This window comes from Panulirus ornatus, chromosome 50 (assembly GCF_036320965.1).
Source record: "Panulirus ornatus isolate Po-2019 chromosome 50, ASM3632096v1, whole genome shotgun sequence".
Taxonomy (NCBI): Eukaryota; Metazoa; Arthropoda; class Malacostraca; order Decapoda; family Palinuridae; genus Panulirus; species Panulirus ornatus.
In genome coordinates, this window is record NC_092273.1 from 12,922,826 (window position 1) to 12,941,812 (window position 18,987).

General features: G+C 45.1%; 1 protein-coding gene across 1 annotated transcript in view; it reads right to left on the reverse strand.

Annotated features, from left to right (window-relative positions):
* LOC139764602 (uncharacterized) overlaps positions 1–7,520 on the reverse strand; it is a 33,483-nt gene extending 25,963 nt beyond the window's left edge. The window contains 1 exon segment of the mRNA XM_071691445.1: positions 7,382–7,520. The gene's annotated coding sequence lies outside the window, so the exon portion shown is untranslated.
* Positions 7,521–18,987: the final 11,467 nt, after the last annotated feature.

Below are 18,987 nucleotides of genomic sequence, written 5' to 3' on the forward strand. Positions count from 1 at the left end.
GGTTACCATCGCACTTCGATCACTCATCTCATTTCGGGCTTCCGTACTCTCTCTCTTCTGCGTGAAAAACACGTTCGATGATTTGATTCTCACGAACTTACAGTTCAACTTCATAGGCATCACTGTGAGGCCATACCACCACACCGGTGACGTAAAGATTATCCTCCCACTCATTTAAGAGTTAAAGCGTCGTGTGGTAGACACGGTCTTGTGACAATGCCTGGTTAGATTTAGGGTACATCCTGAGCCATAAGTTCGTCTTGGGGATCACACAGGTGTAATGTGAGTCTTATCAACATGCTCAAAAGTGAGCACATACCCGGGGCCTCCTACCCTTCCTGCACCACTGCCCCGCCGCCGGGTGCCGGGTCTGCTTACGACACAAACCTGTTCTCTCTCCCTCCTTCCGTCCAGGAGTACCGCGGCTGGAGGAGGTTCCCTGTGAGTTTCGTTTGTTGTCAGGAGTCTGGTCCATGTGAATTTCGCGGGCGTGCATGGAAGAGGCTTTAAGTGAATATTGTAGGCTGTCTGACAGATAGGAACTCCAAGTAAAAATCCAGATGCATTTATATCCCTTGCGCACGACGGCACTACCCTTGGGCACGGCGGTACAGCCCTTGCGCACGACGGTACGACCTTTGGGCACGACGGTACGACCTTTGAACTCGACGGTACGATCCATACGTATGCTGGTCTAGCCTTCGACTTGACCCCTTACAGGTGCACAAACCCGACATTCAAGCGGAACTTGCCTGCTTACAAGTCTTTCTTGTTTTTATTTCATTTTACGTTCGTTCGGTATGAAGGTGACTCACACTGTCAAGTTTGCTCGAAGCAATACTGATATATAATCAATGTATTTCCAACTTTCCATTGAGATGGTTACTTACCTGGTGAGAAACAGAGTATCATCTTCAACTTCTCCCACTTTTTTTTACAACAAGCTTCCAGTGCTGGAGCCTATGATCAAATTCTGACATGGATAATCATGTCTCTCTGTTCGTATTTATTTTTTTATTTATTTTGCTTTGTCGCTGTCTCCCGCGTTAGCGAGGTAGCGCAAGGAAACAGACGAAAGAATGGCCCAACCCACCCACATACACATGTATATACATACACGTCCACACACGCAAATATACACACCTATACATCTCAATGTACACATATATATATACACACACAGACATATACATATATACACATGTACATAATTCATACTGTCTGCCTTTATTTATTCCCATCGCCACCTCGCCACACATGGAATAACAACCCCCTCCCCCCTCATGTGTGCGAGGTAGCGCTAGGAAAAGACAACAAAGGCCCCATTCGCTCACACTCAGTCTCTAGCTGTCATGTAATAATGCACCGAAACCACAGCTCCCTTTCCACATCCAGGCCCCACAGACTTTCTGTTCGTAAACTATTCAATTAAACATTAAAAAGCTACATATGTTTGCAAATGTACAAAGCTTTTCTTCTTTTCTATGCACAATGCATTAAAGGATATATCATCTTGTGATAACGGGAATGAACAAGACTCCACACAAAAGAACACTTGTGAATATTCCATTAGATATATGGCACTGGTCAGGCGCTATATATAACGCTTGCTGGCTAAATGTTATATGATGTCATATGCCACCGTCTATTGTCATAAGGTCAGGACAGGTCACCTTGCCACCGTCTGGTCACAAGACCTGATCAAGTGACCTACCACCATCAGCTACCACAAGGTCAGTTCAAGTCACCTGACTCTCTCTCAGGTGTCACAAGGTCAGAACAAGTCACCTGCCACTGTCTGGTCACAAGACCTGATCAAGTGACCTACCACCGTCAGCTGCCACAAGGTCAGTTCAGGTCACCTGACACTCTCAGCTGTCACAATGTCAGATCGAATATCATGTAAGTGTGGTTGAGAGTTCTTACCTCTCAAGTTCTTGCTATTTTTTTTTCCTTGATCATCAAATGTTGAATAAAAAATTATGAAGGCAGTCAATCGTGTTTCTAAGTTCTCCTGGGGACGTGTTCTGTGGCATTAATCATTATTATCATCATTATCATTATTATTATCATTATCATTATCACTATTATCATTATCATTATTATAATCATTATTATTATTATTATTATTATCATTATTATCATTATTATACTACAACCCCAGGAATCTTGCAGCTTCGATGCTGCGCTACACAAAGGAGCAGAGAAGTTAGGGTCTCTTGTGGAGTGAGAATGTTCTCAACGAGAGTGTACTCCTTTCAAATCCACTAACAATATCACAACCGCTTCGATATCTATCATCGCCAGATAGATAATAGGGTAAGAAAAGAAGGCCTACGACACATTAAGATTCATTCATCAAAAACCTGACTAAACTACGGCAGTCATTTCCATGTCAGATGAAGGTTCAGTTGAATCTACCTGAATCCCTACGAATCATGGACTGAGTACGTGAATCATCTGAAAAAAATATGTCCACAACAAACACATGTTCTCCTGACGATTCTGTGGTCAGTGAAGGTACTGGTTTATTGTTAGGGTGCCACAGACCTGTGAGAAGTGAGCGTGTCGGTGCCCTGGTCAGAAGGGGGACGGGTCCATGTGACTGAGCTGTGAGTGTAAACAAGGAGACGCGTTTGTTTGGTGGTCACATAACATTTGGGAAGGCTGTCATTGTGATCACATGATGTTATGGAAGGCTGTAAGATGGTCACATGATGTCATGCAAGGCTGTTAGATGATCACATGATGTTATGGAAGGCTGTTAGATGGTCACATGATGTTATGGAAGGCTATTGAATAGTCACATGACGTTATGGAAGGCTGTTAGATGGTCACATGATGTCATGGAAGGCTGTTAGATGGTCACATGATGGTATGGAAGGCTGTTAGATGATCACAGGATGTCATGGAAGGCTGTTAGGTGGTCACATGATGTTATGGAAGGCTGTTAGATGGTCACATGATGTCATGGAAGGCTGTTAGATGGTCACATGATGGTATGGAAGGCTGTTAGGTGGTCACATGATGTTATGGAAGGCTGTTAGATGGTCACATGACGTTATGGAAGGCTGTTAGGTGGTCACATGATGTTATGGAAGGCTGTTAGATGGTCACATAACAGTATGGAAAGTTGTTAGATGGTCATTTTTTTTTTTTTTCTTCCCTTCGAGTTTGACGAACTTAGCATGTTTAAAAAATGCCAGTGTAAAATGGATCAGTTTTGTGTCAATTTGAGTAATGATCTGCTGGGGGGGGGGGGGGGGTAAGTGGACGAGCTGAGAACGACCCTTTCGTGACCTATGCAATCCTTGCTGCGCCACAGTAAGCTCACAGGATGAACATGAGGGGCGGCACAGTGAGCCAACTACCCCCCATCCACCCACCCGCTCACAGCAACAGCGGCGCAGAGATGAAGGGGGAGAGAGAGAGAGAGAGAGAGAGAGAGAGAGAGAGAGAGAGTAGTGTAGCGGTGGTGCGTCTATGGTACACATCCTCACCACCTGACCGTCCTCTCTCTCTCTCTCTCTCTCTCTCTCTCTCTCTCTCTCTCTCTCTCTCTCTCTCTCTCTCTGCTGGGCACACACACACACACACACACACTGTCCAGGGCAACAGGCACCGCGGGTGCTCAAGGTCTCTTAGACCCGAGGAGATGGGTCCACACTGCTCTTCCGCATGGCAGTGTCCATGATGGAAGCAGGAAGCGAAAGGAGCCCAACAGATCGAGAGAGACGATGTGGGTGTTTTAGATGCGGGTGAGGTGAGGAGGAAGAGGGAGGGCGGCGTCCAAGTGCACTGGGATAAGTCGGATAGGAGTGGATAGGTAGGTGTCAGGCCAGATGGGTGAGGGAGGGTAGGCTCAGTGAGGAGGCCAGGTGGGTGAGGAGGAGTAGGTAGGCATATTGAGGAGGCCAGGTGGGTGAGGAGTGTTGGGAGGCCAGATGGGTGAGGAGGGTAGGTTCAGTGAGGAGGCCAGGTGGGTGAGGAGGAGTAGGTAGGCATATTGAGGAGGCCAGGTGGGTGAGGAGGAGTAGGTAGGCATATTGAGGAGGCTCGGTCAAGAGTGTGGTCGGTCTGTACGAGGGGGTCCGGGAACAGCCCTGTGTTGCTAGGGCTTCATCGCCCCAGAGCCGGGCGATTCGCCTCGCCAGCCTCCCACCTCAGGTAACTCCCCACCACCTCCCACCTCAGGTAACTCCCCACCACCTCCCACCTCAGGTAACTCCCCACCACCTCCCACCTCAGGTAACTCCCCACCCACCTCCCACCTCAGGTAACTCCCCACCACCTCCCATCTCAGGTAACTCCCCACCACCTCCCACCTCAGGTAACTCCCCACCACCTCCCACCTCAGGTAACTCCCCACCACCACCCACCTCAGGTAACTCCCCACGCACCACCCACCTCAGGTAACTCCCCACCACCTCCCACAACCACACCCCCCCAGGACGCCCACACACCACACATGTGGCTCAGTAACGGTGGGCGCGCCTTACGTCCGTACGTACAGTGACCGAAGAAATGACGTAAAAGAGGATAAGAGCGTTACGTCCGTTCGTACGTCTAGTGACCGAGGGAATGACGTAGCGAGGATAAGGATAATGATTATCTAAAGTGATAGGGATGGCATGATGGGTTGGTACAGTGGCTCCACGCTCTCTGATGACATCATAGAGTAATCCGTTACTCTGGGACCCATCAGAGAGTGGGTAGACCCTGTGGTGACGTCATACAGCACCTCTGCTCTGTGGTGACGTCTCGGGGTAGTTTTAGTATGGGGTGACATCACAGAGTAGCCCTACTCTGTGGTGACATCACAGAGTAGCTCTATTGTGTGTTGGCATCACAGATTAGCTCTATTGTGTGGTGACATCACAGATTAGCTCTATTGTGTGGTGACATCACAAAGTAGCCCTACTCTGTGGTGACATCACAGAGTAGCTCTATTGTGTGGTGAGATCACAGATTAGCTCTATTGTGTGGTGACATCACAGATTAGCTCTATTGTGTGGTGACATCACAGATTAGCTCTATTGTGTGGTGACATCACAAAGTAGCCCTACTCTGTGGTGACATCACAGAGTAGCTCTATTGTGTGGTGAGATCACAGAGTAGCTCTCTTGTGTGGTGACATCACAGTGTAGCTCTATTGTGTGGTGACATCACAGTGTAGCTCTATTGTGTGGTGACATCACAGTGTAGCTCTACACCCTGGTGTCGCTAGAAATCACCTCTACTCTGTAGTGACATTAAAGATCGGGGCTCTACGCGACTGTGACATCTTTCCTTCCCAAGAGTGAGGTGCGAGGTCAAGCAGGAAGGACGTCAGATAGATAGATAGATACACTGAAGTCCAAGTAAAAGTCTTGTGTCAAAAGACAATGGATGTGTCATCTCTGTCAACTGCCTGGTTGATGGCGAACCACTGCCCCTGTCATGCAGGTGTGTGTATCCTGCCCCTGTCATGCAGGTGTGTATCCTGCCCCTGTCATGCAGGTGTGTATCCTGCCCCTGTCATGCAGGTGTGTGTATCCTGCCCCTGTCATGCAGGTGTGTGTATCCTGCCCCTGTCATGCAGGTGTGTGTATCCTGCCCCTGTCATGCAGGTGTGTGTATCCTGCCCCTGTCATGCAGGTGTGTGTATCCTGCCCCTGTAATGCAGGTATGTATCCTGCCCCTTGTCATGCAGGTGTGTGTATCCTGCCCCTGTCATGCAGGTGTGTGTATCCTGCCCCTGTAATGCAGGTGTGTGTATCCTGCCCCTGTCATGCAGGTGTGTGTATCCTGCCCCTGTCATGCAGGTGTGTGTATCCTGCCCCTGTCATGCAGGTGTGTGTATCCTGCCCCTGTCATGCAGGTGTGTGTATCCTGCCCCTGTCATGCAGGTGTGTGTATCCTGCCCCTGTCATGCAGGTGTGTATCCTGCCCCTTGTCATGCAGGTATGTATCCTGCCCCTGTAATGCAGGTGTGTGTATCCTGCCCCTGTCATGCAGGTGTGTGTATCCTGCCCCTGTCATGCAGGTGTGTGTATCCTGCCCCTGTCATGCAGGTGTGTGTATCCTGCCCCTGTCATGCAGGTGTGTGTATCCTGCCCCTGTCATGCAGGTGTGTATCCTGCCCCTGTCATGCAGGTGTGTGTATCCTGCCCCTGTCATGCAGGTGTGTGTATCCTGCCCCTGTCATGCAGGGGTGTGTATCCTGCCCCTGTCATGCAGGTGTGTGTATCCTGCCCCTGTCATGCAGGTGTGTGTATCCTGCCCCTGTCATGCAGGTGTGTATCCTGCCCCTTGTCATGCAGGTATGTATCCTGCCCCTGTAATGCAGGTGTGTGTATCCTGCCCCTGTAATGCAGGTATGTATCCTGCCCCTTGTCATGCAGGTATGTATCCTGCCCCTGTCATGCAGGTGTGCATCTAAAGATATCTAATTTCTTGTCTTTAGAATCTGGATAAAGGTGACTGTATAGAGGGGGGAACATTAACGTGTGTGTGTGTGTGTGTGTGTGTGTGTGTGTGTGTGTGTGTGTGTGTGTGTGTGTTTCCTCTGACGACGAGAGAGCACTCTCACTCCAAAGGAGTTCATCACTTCCCTGCTACTGGAAGTAGCGCAGCTTTGGAACGGAAGGGGCTCCAAGAAAAGAGGTTCTAGTGTGATATCAAGTAATGGGAATCATGAACGAATAAACACACACACACACACACACACACACACACACACACACACACACACACACACACACACACATATATATATATATATATATATATATATATATATATATATATATATATATATATATATATATATATATTCCTATGAGCCCACGGGGAAAATGAAACACGAAAAGTTCCCAAGTGCACTTTCGTGTAATAATCACATCATCTTGGGAACTTTTCGTGTTTCATTTTCCCCGTGGACTCATAGGAATATCTTGATCACGCGCAAAATTGTGATCCTTCCCAATATATATATATATATATATATATATATATATATATATATATATATATATATATATATATATATATATATATATATATATTGCATGTATCTCTTAGTCACTAGAGTCTATAGATTCCACAGTGTGATCAACAACAGTATACAAACCCGAGGAAGTCTTGCTCATTCAGTATACCAAACAAGTCTTCACTACCGTCTCCTGGCGACGTATACCTGTCTTCACAATGTCTTCGTTCTTGTAAAACAAAAGAGAAAAGGTTCCATCACAAATCCACTGCACATTAATAAACGGATTACATATATATATATATATATATATATATATATATATATATATATATATATATATATATATATATATATATGATTCTTCCTTCTTTTATATACCTAAAGGAAGGGGGATGGTAAGATATTCACCGTAGAGTCGAAGCCTTCAAGAGCGGCAGAAGAACACGAGTAAAGGGGATAACTTATAGATTCTCTCCCTTTGAACCCTTTTCCTTTCGGCCACTAGACTCATCGATCACACTTTTGAAACGCCCACTCTCATGGTTCCCGCCACACTGACTGGGCAACAACTGGGGGGGCCCTTCTCCACACTCCTTCTTCTTCCCTCCTCCTCCTCCTCCTCCTCCTCCACCCACCCCTGACCCCAGCACACCATCAGCTGACTCTCACCCCCCATCACACACCCCCCCACCCCAATCACGCCAGCATGGTCCGACTCCACCCCCTCTCCTACTAGGGGAGGGTCTTCTCGCCAATCGGGTACCCAGTTGCCGTTTTCTTTACAGTTCTGTCAATACCTTCCTGATTTCTTTTTATCTTGCTAACTACAATATATATATATATATATATATATATATATATATATATATATATATATATATATATATATATATATATATATATATATATATATATTCATATGTATTTGCCTTTTTACTTTAGCAATGGCGTCATCTGCACACATCCAGAAGTATAATGTACCGGAACCAGAGATTACATTCCACAGCCAAGCCTACGTAATTACTCTATGGTTTATCTTGATCACTTCATATGCCACGTTTGGGTTCAATGACAGCACGTCGCTCCCACTATATCACATCAGTCCATTCTCGCCCACCTTGATAGTAGAGAATCTGATACCTTGAGAGTTTCCTACACTCCATCCTATACATCCTTCTCTGTCATCCCCTCCTCCTTGCTCCCACCTCCTCCGAACACATAGATCCTCTTTGTCAGTCTCTCTTCACTCATCCTCTTCAAATGTCCGAACCGTTTCAGCACACTGTGGACAGACGTCTCACTCAGACTAGGCTCGCTACCACACCTCTCCAAGTGTTTCTCTTACGCGATCATCCCGCCTCGCACCACACACACACACACACACACACACACACACACACACACACACACACACAACATATACATACACACATATACATACACACACACACACACACACACACACACACATATCGTCCTCAAACACGTCATTTCCAGCACATCCGACCTTATCCCTTCTTTTATATCCAGGGCCTATGACTCTCAACCACAATGGGCCTCTCTCTCTCTCTCTCTCTCTCTCTCTCTCTCTCTCTCTCTCTCTCTCTCTCTCTCTCTCTCTCTCTCTCCTAATGCACCTTCAAACATGCCCATACATACGTGACGGACATTTCGCCAGTCCTCAGGCACCTCACCCTGCAATTTTGTTCTTCACTGTGATACCTTTCTCACGAGTCTCCACCCGTTACTTTCTCCTGTACTCTTCCGAAGAACTTACACTTTTTCCCCTGTAGATTTCATCCATACACCTCACTCTACTCTTACACTTGCAGTTCAACATTTTCATTAACCCCTCGAATTCGTCATGAATACACATTCCAATATATATATATATATATATATATATATATATATATATATATATATATATATATATATATATTATATATATATATATATTAAAAATATATATACATATATATATATATATATATATATATATATATATATATATATATATATATATATATATTTTTTTTTTTTTTTTTTTTTTATACTTTGTCGCTGTCTCCCGCGTCTGCGAGGTAGCGCAAGGAAACAGACGAAAGAAATGGCCCAACCCCCCCCCCCCATACACATGTACATACACATGTCCACACACGTGTATACATACCTACACAGCTTTCCATGGTCCACCCCAGACGCCTCACATGCCTTGATTCACTCCACTGACAGCACGTCAACCCCTGTATACCACATCGCTCCAATTCACTCTATTCCTTGCCCTCCTTACACCCTCCTGCATGTTCAGGCCCCGATCACACAAAATCTTTTTCACTCCATCTTTCCACCTCCAATTTGGTCTCCCTCTTCTCCTCGTTCCCTCCACCTCCGACACATATATCCTCTTGGTCAATCTTTCCTCACTCATTCTCTCCATGTGCCCAAACCATTTCAAAACACCCTCTTCTGCTCTCTCAACCACGCTCTTTTTATTTCCACACATCTCTCTTACCCTTACGTTACTTACTCGATCAAACCACCTCACACCACACATTGTCCTCAAACATCTCATTTCCAGCACATCCATCCTCCTGCGCACAACTCTATCCATAGCCCACGCCTCGCAACCATACAACATTGCTGGAACCACTATTCCTTCAAACATACCCATTTTTGCTTTCCGAGATAATGTTCTCGACTTCCACACATTTTTCAAGGCTCCCAAAATTTTCGCCCCCTCCCCCACCCTATGATCCACTTCCGCTTCCATGGTTCCATCCGCTGACAGATCCACTCCCAGATATCTAAAACACTTCACTTCCTCCAGTTTTTCTCCATTCAAACTTACCTCCCAATTGACTTGACCCTCAACCCTACTGTACCTAATAACCTTGCTCTTATTCACATTTACTCTTAACTTTCTTCTTCCACACACTTTACCAAACTCAGTCACCAGCTTCTGCAGTTTCTCACATGAATCAGCCACCAGCTGATTCCTTTGTCTCTTTCCTGTAATACTTTGGTATATATTAATGCAGTGTCATAGTTTCCGCCAAACCATCATGTAGATCTTGTTCACCACCTTCCCACACATCATCTTTAGGCCTTCTCTTAATAACCTTAGCTTGTGCTAAAGCTTCTACATCGGTTATGCTGCTCTGTTCTGTTCGCATTTACACTTCTAATGCTTCTTCTTTTACGTCTTCATTCCACCATGCTGTGTTTCTATTTTTTTTTTTACTTATTTTAGTTCCTTGTTTTACTTTGACTTTTTCCACTTTTCTATTGTATACACGGTCTTTTAAAATAGTTACATTCATCTTTAGTATCTTTTCTATTCTATATCTGTTACATCAGGCAACTTAAAACTTATTAAATTTCTTTAATCATTTACATTTTTCAAATAGTCTTGTATAAATCTCCCTTGTTTTCGCTTTATTCTTTTAGTTCTAACTTAAGTCATTTTAATTTCGCCAGCACCATTCTGTTATCTGAATCACATGGCAATTGATTATATAGAACGAACATCTCTATATAAATTTTTAGTGTTCGTTACAAATAAATTTACCACCGACTTGTCGGTGTTAAATTTGTCCTTCATGATTCCACCTATACCAAGGCCACTTGTGACTTTCTCTAGGCTTATACAAAGTATTCGCTCCTGAAGGGGAGTTCAAACACACATAAATCAATACCTCTGTCACCTTCAGCAATTTTGTTCCCAACAGTAATTGTTCCAGTCACATTTACCCTCTCTTTTCTCTTTACCCCACCATAGCTTCTCCAGTATCCTAATGTATTTTCTCTATATATTCTACACATTCCTAAATTTCTTGCTGAACATGGAACTCTTCCTTTACAGCAGTAGATATCACCTATACCTGGGGAGTATATGATCAAACATGACTTTGTTTTACGGATATGCTCATCACTTGTTCATTGTTCATTCACATCTATAGATTAAATGATCAATTGTCTCAGCTATTTGTGGTGTTAATGTGAAATCAACCCATATGGACCACAGTTACTGCCATATGGACCACAGCTACTGCCATATGGACCACAGTTACTACCTTTGTATATAGTCTTCCTCTTTCCTTCGTCTTTCTCACATCTCTCAAAGTCTCTAGAATGTTTAAATTCCCTTCTTTCATTGATGTCAACCAGCTCTCCCTTCACCTCTCATCGTTAACCCACCGGCTGCCGCCATCCCAGTGCTATTTCCGTTCCGTGTGTACCAAATCCACGTCCATTTCCACGCAAATTGGTCAATCACCCTGTGTGTGTCACTGGGGCTCGTTTTGCATGACTTGAAGGCGACGCGTCCGAGCGGTGGCCTAGCCTGACCAATCCTGGATTCTCAGGGGATGTCAGTAATTCGAGCCGTCTTGTTATCTCTTGCCACTTTACGGTTGAAGGACTCGCCCTGACGGTATTCCACAGGCAGACATTCTAGTCGGATGAAACTGCTACACTTCTACGAGGTTCAATAGTCCATTTTCCTTGTTGGATTAAGCTCTAGGCTCGTGTGTGTGTGTGTATATATATATATATATATATATATATATATATATATATATATATATATATATATATATATATATATATATATATATATATATATTCTACGAGTCCACGGGGAATGAAACACGATAAGTTCCCAAGTGCACTTTCGTGTAATAATCACATCATCAGGGGAGATACAAGAAAGAAATATAAGTCAGCTGATATACAACGAAGAGACATAGCTAGGACGCCATTTGATAAACAAGAGATTGTCCAAGAACGTTCATATGTGGGGTGTAGGAAATAGCGTCGCTGAACATGATTCATGGCTGGGTTCGAATCCTGGGCGCGGTTACTCGGCCCATAGCCAATCCCCAGACGTTCATCCTCCCCTCCTGTCTGGTCCATAATTGGGGACCTGTCTGTTGCTGGTGTGTGTGTATATGTGTCTATACACATATATAGATACAGACATGGTGCAGATATATATCAAAGATGCCATGAGTGTACAAAACACAGTCCCTTTAACACAACAAGTAGTACTCAGAGACAAGAATCACACAGTTACTCGTACATGAATTTATCTATAGCTGGTCTGCGGACACTAGGCCATTGACGTTGACAGAGGCCTAACAGAGGGCGGTGTTAGCAGTGGCATACTCGCCTGGCATCACGCCAGGTTTAACCTCACCTACACATGTTGCCTCGCTGGTCGTCAGACAGACTGTATGTATGTAACCTTGAGTCTTCGATGACCACACGAGTTGGTAGGAGGTGACCAACGTCTACGTGGTGGTCTTTGTAAGGGGGGTCTTATTCATAGTAGACCCTCGGAACGACGACACTTTAGCCATACTTACTACTCGAGTGAAGAAGACGACTTTGCAAACTAGAGAATGGGCTGTCAGTTAGAAAGGTTTGAGAACTAGGATTCAGAAGGAACGAAAGGAGACCATCTCCTTGAAGTGAGGAGGAGAAGGGAAATAGGCGACGTTTGACATTGAAGACGACATTGTACTCTGCTGCCGGAGTAACAGGCTGAGGAGAGCGAGTGAAGGAGACAAGCTCCCTGCTTGTATATACGAGAATCACAATGAAGTACATGGATAAGGAACTATTTACTAACTCTACTTTTCACATCATACATTAGATCAAAAGCTAGTTCATGCTTCCCAATTACGGGTCACCGCATTTACAGAAGCACAACGAACTAATAGAGAAGGTCTAGAGGAGGGCAACACAGATGTTAAAGAAAAAAAAGAAGTAAGAATTATCAAGAAGGATAAGAGGCTGATGGAATGTGGCTGACGGTGGTTGCTAAGGGTAGCGGGCACCCGGCTAGGGGCGTCTCCCAGGGTCACCAACCAGTCAGCCAGCCAGCTAGACGACCAACCAGCTTCCTCCTCCTCCTCCTCCTGCTCCTCCTCCTCCTCCTGCTCCTCCTCCTCCTGCTGCTCCTCCTCCTGCTCCTCCTCCTCCTCCTCCTGCTGCTGCTCCTCCTGCTGCTGCTGCTGCTCCTCCGCCTCCTCCTCCTCCTCCTGCTCCTCCTCCTCCTCCTCCTACTGCTGCTGCTGCTGCTGCTGCTGCTGCTCCTCCTCCTCCTCCTCCTCCTCCTCCTCCTGTTGCTCCTCCTCCTACTCCTGCTCCTCCTCCTCCTCCTCCTCCTCCTCACGTGATCACCAGGTCTCCCCCCTTTACCCACCTGCCTTCTAGCGGTGGCCAACGTAGCCAATAAAGGTTACGATCTTACTCCTCCCCATTTTACCTGGTTGTTTCAGTCACCAAGTTCCTCTACTCCTTTCTGAAGGAAGTTCTAATCACCAGGACGGACTGGTGACCGTCTTAATCCGTCGACGAACGTGATGCCAATCACCAAAGTGATGTTAATCACTCTCTCATATGAATCACCAAAGTGATGTTAATCGCTCTCTCATATGAATCACCAAAGTGATGTTAATCACTCTCTCATATGAATCACCATGTCGTAGTTATCTTAACCTGGGTATCAGGTTATGTCTAATACTAGGATGACGTTAATGAGCAGGGTTTAGAATGATGTTAGGTTGTACGAGAGACCATACTAGCTATTGGTGACAGAATATAGTATGAATATTATTTTATTTCCCTCTTTTTTTTTCTTAACTGGCTACTCTGGTCCAGGTCATACTGCTGTAATTTACAGGTCCTGGTGTTTTTCCAGGTCCTACAGGTCAAGTAACTACTTCATACTAGGTCAGGTTGGTCGGTAAGTTATATCAAGCACCAGGCCAGGTTAACTACCAGGTCAGATTAATCACCAGGTCATCTCGTTCACCAGGTCATGTACACTGACGAGTACAACCAATCACCAGGTTTCACAGTGTTTCCTACAGGTCCTTCTGTTATACCAGTAGAGAAGGTAGCCTTGTTGCCAGGTCATTTGTCACCTGAAACTCAAGTTGACTTGATCAGGTCATACCAATCATCTGGTCAGACAGGTCTCCAGATCACCAGTCACCAAACAGGTGTTCACACTGACGCAGGGCCCAATCACCACGTCACACTGACGCAGGGCCCAATCACCACGTCACACTGACGCAGGGCCCAATCACCACGTCACACTGACGCAGGGCCCAATCACCACGTCACACACTAGTATACATCATACTTATCAACCAATCCATATCACGATCAACCAATCCATATCACGATCAGCCAATCCATATCACGGTGAACCAATCCATATCACGGTCAACCAGTCCATATCACGGTCAACCAATCCATATCACAATCAACCAATCCATATCACGGTCCACTAATCCATATCACGATCAACCAATCAACCAATCCATATCACGGTCAACCAGTCCATATCACGGTCCACTAATCCATATCACGATCAACCAATCAACCAATCCATATCACGGTCAACCAATCCATATCACGGTCAACCAATCCATATCACAGTCAACCAATCCATATCACGATCAACCAATCAACCAATCCATATCACGATCAACCAATCAACCAATCCATATCACGATCAACCAATCCATATCATAATCAACCAATCCATATCACGATCAACCAATTCATATCACAATCAACCAATGAAGCAATCCATATCACAATCAACCAATCCATATCACGGTCAACCAATCAACCAATCCATATCACGATCAACCGATCAACCAATCCATATCATACACGTAGTCGTTCACGGGGTCGCAGTCCCACACCGGTAACCAAGCGAAGGAGGTTCACAAGTGCCACGTATTTATGCCACACTCCTCCGGCACCAGCAGCTAATTGGCGTCGTGGTGCGAGGCTGGCTGGCTGGCTGGGGGGGGGGGGGTGCCTAGTGACAAGATTACTGAGAGCTGTTAGGTCATACGCACCAGCACAGCTGCTGGTGAAGTTCACAAGTCGAAACCCCTGATGTTACGACAGTGTGTGTGTGTGTGTGTGTGTGTGTGTGAGGGGGGGAGGTGTCATGTGACTAAGTATTAAATGCTGTTACTCCTGTATTAGAACCTAAGAGAACTCGAACTTAGGTATGTGACTAAGTATCAGATCCTGTTACTCCTGTATTAGAACCTAAGAGAACTCGAACTTAGGTATGTGACTAAGTATCAGATCCTGTTACTCCTGTATTAGAACCTAAGAGAACTCGAACTTAGGTATGTGACTAAGTATCAGATCTTGTTACTCATGTATTAGAACCTAAGAGAACTCGAACTTAGGTATGTGACTAAGTATCAAATCCTGTTACTCCTGTATTAGAACCTAAGAGAACTCGAACTTTTTTTTTGGGGGGGGAAAGCGTATGATGGTCCCGGTTCGGTTCGACTGCTGGTCCGCCAGGCTTCGAAGAATATATGTGTCTTTGACGTGACGTTCTGATGAGGGGTAAGTGAGGGGATACGAGATGGAGGAAAGGGGGTGGGAGTGAGTGACATGCCCTCAGAACATAAGAAAAAATATAAGAAGTTCATCTTCATCATACGAGAAGGAGATGAAAAGAGATAACCAACGAGGGTTATATACATATATGACCAGGAACACAAAGCGTCTCGCTCGGTTCGAAGCAGTTTTGACCAGTCACTCCTACAGGTCTCAAGGGCAGACTGACTCACATCCGACACCATCCTCACCCCCTACAGACTGCCACCAAATTCGGCTCCTTGAGACGATCCACCGCTCACCTGTCTTAACATTTCCTCATACACACAGAACGACAGATGCTTCCATTGAAGTTTTTCCCATGAGGTTGAACGACTGAAGAAAACAGTGTCTTTTGATCGACCTCTCAATCCCATGGGGAGGGAACTGTGTTGACATAGAGGCTGACTTATGGTTCAGTGAAGACAACGTGAACCATATGGTACGGTAGAGTCTATTCTTCTAAGACGAGGGAGGAGGGAAGTGACTCGGGTATATGCAGGGAGTGTCCTACTACCCCAACCCCCACCTCCATGACAATGGTTTCGTCTGAATTGACAGTCAATCTCAAAGACTCGATTACCAGATCATTTGATCCCACACAAGAGCTCATGGCGGTCACTGGCGTCTCTATGGAGTCATGAAACAGGATCCCTCTTACTGAGCGACACACCGAGAAAATGTAATTCAAAGCTAAATTCCATTATCTTTTTTTCTTCCGGGAGAGAATGACATCGTGTCGTTCAGCTTTACACACTGGTGGTCATTAGATCAAGGGACGTGGGTGTGTGGATAAGGGAATTTAAGGATTCTGGTGACTTTCTATCATTAGGATCACCCTAAACTATAATGACATTTAGGTTATAAGTTCTGTATCAACAGTACACATCCTAGTCTAACATAAATAAGTATTCGGTCTGGGGACATCCATGAATGAGGACACACAGAAGAGCAATATGAAGTAACACTTACGTATAAACAAATCTACACACTCTCAAACATTCTGCACACACATACACACATACACACACACACACGATAAACATGCTGCATATGTGCAAGGTTAAGAGGCGGGACAACACAAGTGTATAAACTCCTTCCCCGTAACACATAGACAGTAATAAGACAATACCCACACACACACACACACACACACACACACACACACACACACATACAGAGGCAGACGGACATTTCGTTACGGCATTTGTTGACCAAAGAGAAAATATACATTTCTCACTCAAATGCTACTGAAAAGAAAGAAAGAAAGAAAAATAAACTCTTGATAGCAATGAAATGTTTAGCTTCAATCTGCATTGTTAGCCATTCTACACTTAACACAAAGAGAAGTCAATACATTGTTTAATATAAAAAGAAAAGTTGCCTTTCACAAGCTTCCATTGTATAAAACTAAGACAAGGAAACCTTGTAGTTTCAGGTGTTAATTTCGCAAAATTACGAGTTAAGAGTATAAGAATTAATAAACACTCGTGATTGAATGAAAAATTCTTAAAAATGTCTTTCATTCGTAAAATTTTTAAAAAATGTCTTGTGTGTGTGTGTGTGTGTGTGTGTGTGTGTGTGTGTGTGTGTTCTTTTCACTTCCTGTATATCCAATGTCGGTCCAGAGTTTTGGCAGAGGTTATTTTGAGCATGAAATTATCCCCCTGGCGAGGTGTCGGGTGATCCTGTGGTAGGGGGTTCGAAAATATTCTGTGGCGGTGCTGGCCGGAGCTGTGGTGGTCCAGACTTCTCTTTTTACCAGTGAGGATCCTGGCATCGGGTTGCCCTCCAGTGTTGGCTGGTTATACCACCACCACCTTGTAAAGTGAGTGTCTGGCTCAGCGAGGGGAACTGGTGATGTCAGCAGTGTATCACACTGTCGCCTCTATGGCACAATTTATCGTCGTTATCTTTTCATATTCGCTCTGTCGCCTCTATAGCACAATTTATCATCGTTATCTTTTCATATTCGCTCTGTCGCTTCTATAGCACAATTCATAGTCGTTATCTTTTCATGCTCGCTCTGTCGCCTCTATAGCACAATATCATCGTTATCTTTTCATATTCGCTCTGTCGCTTCTATAGCACAATTCATAGTCGTTATCTTTTCATGCTCGCTCTGTCGCCTCTATAGCACAATTTACCGTCGTTATCTTTTCATGCTCGCTCTGTCGCCTCTATAGCACAATTCACCGTCGTTATCTTTTCATGTTCGCTCTGTCGCCTCTATAGCACAATTTACCGTCGTTATCTTTTCATGTTCGCTCTGTCGCCTCTATAGCACAATTTACCGTCGTTATCTTTTCATGTCTTTTTTTATTTTTCGTAATTTTGCCCCGGATTTACCGTTTGTAGTGAAGAGGTTTCTCGTTAGTCTTCCACTACTGATTGGTTTGTGGCGGTAACCCCGGCAAATTTATCGTGCAACCGATGCTCATCCTGTGGAGCGGTGGCGCAAAAGGTCTATGGGAGGTCACAAAGGGTCTTAGTCAGTGGCGTAAAAGGATTACAGGGGTCACGAAGGGTCTTACTCAGACCCCCAATGGGTTAATCAGACACCATGAATACTGTGTGTGTGTGTGTGTGTGTGTGTGTGTGTGTGTGTGTGTGGTACAGTGTGGTACAGTGTAGCTTGAGAATCTGTGTAACGTACTGCGTATCTGACCCCAAACTCATTTTTTTTTCCTTGATTCTGCTAGTGTCAGTTACGAGGCTGTCTGCAGTATCAAGACTCAGCCAGACGTTGCTGGTGTGCATAACGGACGACCAAGGCTGTGTGGTCGCCAGCCACAAAGTCACGGTCGAACCCAAGAAGGAAACGCGACTCCAGCTGGTGACACAGTCTTTGTCACATGCCTGACCAAAGACAGGTGTTGGAGGCACTCCAATAACCTTTGACAGAGAAAACAGGAAATGAGAATCTGCAGAGGAGGACACAAAGGCCTATCGGTGACACTGGTGAGTCAGTTGTTGTTTGCTGATGATACAGCACTGGTGGTGAATTCGAGTGAGAAACTGCAGAAGCTGGTGTCTGAGTTTGGGAGAGCGTGTGAAGGGAGGAATTGGTGAATTACTAAGAATAAAAGCAAGCTGATTATGTTTAGCTAGGCTGAGAGACAGTTGTGAGTTTGAGTAAAGAAAACGTAGAGGGAGTGTCTTCTTTTTATCAGGAAGTGGACATGACAGCGAATGGAACCATGGAAACAGAGGTGAGTTATAAGGTGGGTGAGGGGGCAAAGCTTACTGGAGGAGTGCGTGGAAGGGGTGGCTGCTATGTTGGAGGGCGAAAATGGTTATGTTTGAAGGTATGGTATTCCGACGATGTTGTACGGCTGCGAGGTATGGGCTACAGATGAGAATGTGCGGAGGAGGGAGGATGTGTTGGAAATCAAATGTGTGAGTACAATATGTGATGTTAGAAGGGTTGATCGAGTTAATCATGACAGGGTACGAGCGAGGTGTGGTAATGAGAAGAGGATGGATGAGAGAACCGAGGAAGGTGTACTGAGAGAATGAGGGAGTTGAAGTTTACAGATTGGATATATGTGTCAGAAGTGGAGGGGACAAAGGGAAGGGGAAAA